Source organism: Schistocerca piceifrons, unplaced genomic scaffold, assembly GCF_021461385.2.
Source record: "Schistocerca piceifrons isolate TAMUIC-IGC-003096 unplaced genomic scaffold, iqSchPice1.1 HiC_scaffold_1424, whole genome shotgun sequence".
Taxonomy (NCBI): Eukaryota; Metazoa; Arthropoda; class Insecta; order Orthoptera; family Acrididae; genus Schistocerca; species Schistocerca piceifrons.
The window spans coordinates 35001-37500 of NW_025727263.1; the positions used below are offsets into that span (position 1 = coordinate 35001).

Genomic DNA, 2500 nt, shown 5'->3' on the forward strand with positions numbered 1-2500 from the left:
GATCTAATAAAAGCGTCCCTTCCATCTCTGGTCGGGACTCTGTTTGCATGTATTAGCTCTAGAATTACCACAGTTATCCAAGTAACGTGGGTACGATCTAAGGAACCATAACTGATTTAATGAGCCATTCGCGGTTTCACCTTAATGCGGCTTGTACTGAGACATGCATGGCTTAATCTTTGAGACAAGCATATGACTACTGGCAGGATCAACCAGGGAGCTGCGTCAACTAGAGCTGAGCAGCCGGCCGCCCGGGAGTGTGTCCCGGGGGCCCGCGCGAACACGCAAGCGTCCGCTCAATCATTCTGCAAACAGGAGGAGGCTGAGCTCCCCTGCACAATACACCTCGAAACCCTCTCAGGTCCCGGCGGCGCGCAGCGCCGTCCCAAGTACTTGGTCGGGTTCGAGAGAGGCGCAATCGCCCGGAGTTAGGCGAGTAGACGCTTTCGGTGCGACCACCCGTGCTCCCAACTGAGCTTGCCGCTGCCGACAGAGGCCCGGGAGCGTGCTGTCGTGGCATTGCCGGCGGGAGACAACACGCGCCACCTACGGTGACCGGCAGCTCCAACGCCAGCGCCACAGAAGGACAAAAGCCCCACTTGGGTGCCGAAGCGAACTCTCCCAGCACAGCGCACGCGCCAACACATCCGCACAGCTGCGATACAAACCACCAGCGAGAACCGCTGGGGCGACCGAGCAGCAGACGGCGTCGCGGCGCCGAGCGCCGGGCGGCGGCGCATCCTCAACGCACACAGTCCTCAATCGGACCAGCACACTGAAGATGTCCACCGCGCTTCGCACCGGGCCCGCGAGGACCTACTTTGGCCGCACGGCGCCGCGCGCAGGGTGCGCCGGCGCGCAGCTGCGACGCCTGCCGCGTCCGTCGGCCGGCGCGCCTGCCACTGGCCGCCCCCACCAGCCGGCTGTAGCGCGTGCGCCCACGCACCGCGCGGCCAGCACGCCGGGAGGCGCCCCCTCACCGGCCGGGGACGGTCCCACCCAGCCACCGCCGCGTATCGCTTCACACCCAGATGCCGTTCAGTTTCGTCGGCATGGTGGGTATCGCTGGAACAACCGGTTAGTACCTCAACCTATCGTCGCCATCACCGATTCACCCCTAGCGAGAACAACCGCACCACAACAGGTTACCATTTGTTCATTTGCGTAACTTCACCAGAAAACGCAGGCGTCCATCGCCATTTGCAACTTCAACGATTATTGCATGCCTGTGTCAGGTGTCACGCCACACTACGTCTGCCCACATACACGCAACAAAATGTGCACGCCTAGACAATACGTGGAAGGTGGCCCCCGTACGTATGCGATGTCCATTGCTCGAACGACTGTCAACCGGCCTCTGTAGCATGTCGCAGATATGGAACGCGGTGCACCATGCCATCACGGTGTGTGAGGAGAGACGACTAGGTCCGAATACATCAACAGACAGCTCATGCTGATCGCCATCCACGGCGTCCGTTCCTCCCACACGTCTCTATGGCGTACCACACTGCAATCCAGCTCTCATAGGGAGACGACACGTAGCTGCGTGCACAATATTTGCACTGTATGGTCCGCCGTTTTTGGGCGCAGTCGTTGTGCGGTCACACATGTGCCACGATGTATCATTCAGTACATAAGGACGAATGTGCAGTACAGATTGTGGTTCACGCGTACGACATCAGCGGACAGTTGACACAGGCCGCACCACAACGTAGCCTGAGTACGTCGCATGCGAAGGGCATTGAACATGCAAACTTCTCACCAACCAGCTTGCGAAGGCAGGGGGCAAGGTGGGGACGTGGGGAGGGGCGGCATGTACGTCCTGCTGCCATCCACATTACAGTGTACAGCAGGAGCATGTGGAAAGTGAGCAAGACTTGCAAGGTGTTTAACATGAAGCGATACACAGGGGTGCGGGCAGTGCGAGTAGCGAACTATATTGCGAGGGTTGCGGGTGGGCAACACTACAGTAATTGAACGAGTCGTATAACAATTACAGAGCAGGTTTAGGCGACAACGTGGGTTACGTTAAGGCGACAACATGGGTTAGGTTAAGGCACAACATGGGTTAGGTTAAGGCACAACATGGGTTAGGTTAAGGCACAACATGGGTTAGGTTAAGGCACAACATGGGTTAGGTTAAGGCACAACATGGGTTAGGTTAAGGCACAACATGGGTTAGGTTAAGGCACAACATGGGTTAGGTTGAGGCACAACATGGGTTAGGTTAAGGCACAACATGGGTTAGGTTGAGGCACAACATGGGTTAGGTTGAGGCACAACATGGGTTAGGTTGAGGCACAACATGGGTTAGGTTAAGGTACAACATGGGTTAGGTTAAGGTACAACATGGGTTAGGTTAAGGTACAACATGGGTTAGGTTAAGGTACAACATGGGTTAGGTTAAGGTACAACATGGGTTAGGTTAAGGTACAACATAGGTTAGGTTAAGGTACAACATAGGTTAGGTTAAGGTACAACATAGGTTAGGTTAAGGTAC

At 56.3% G+C, this 2500-nt stretch overlaps 1 non-coding gene across 1 annotated transcript in view; it reads right to left on the minus strand.

The window, feature by feature from the left end:
- The window catches only part of LOC124734337, a 1909-nt gene extending 1690 nt beyond the window's left edge, over positions 1 to 219 (minus strand). Inside the window, exon 1 of the ribosomal RNA XR_007009330.1 lies at positions 1 to 219. This exon is cut by the window's left edge and continues 1690 nt beyond it. This is a non-coding gene — a ribosomal RNA (small subunit ribosomal RNA).
- Positions 220 to 2500: the final 2281 nt, after the last annotated feature.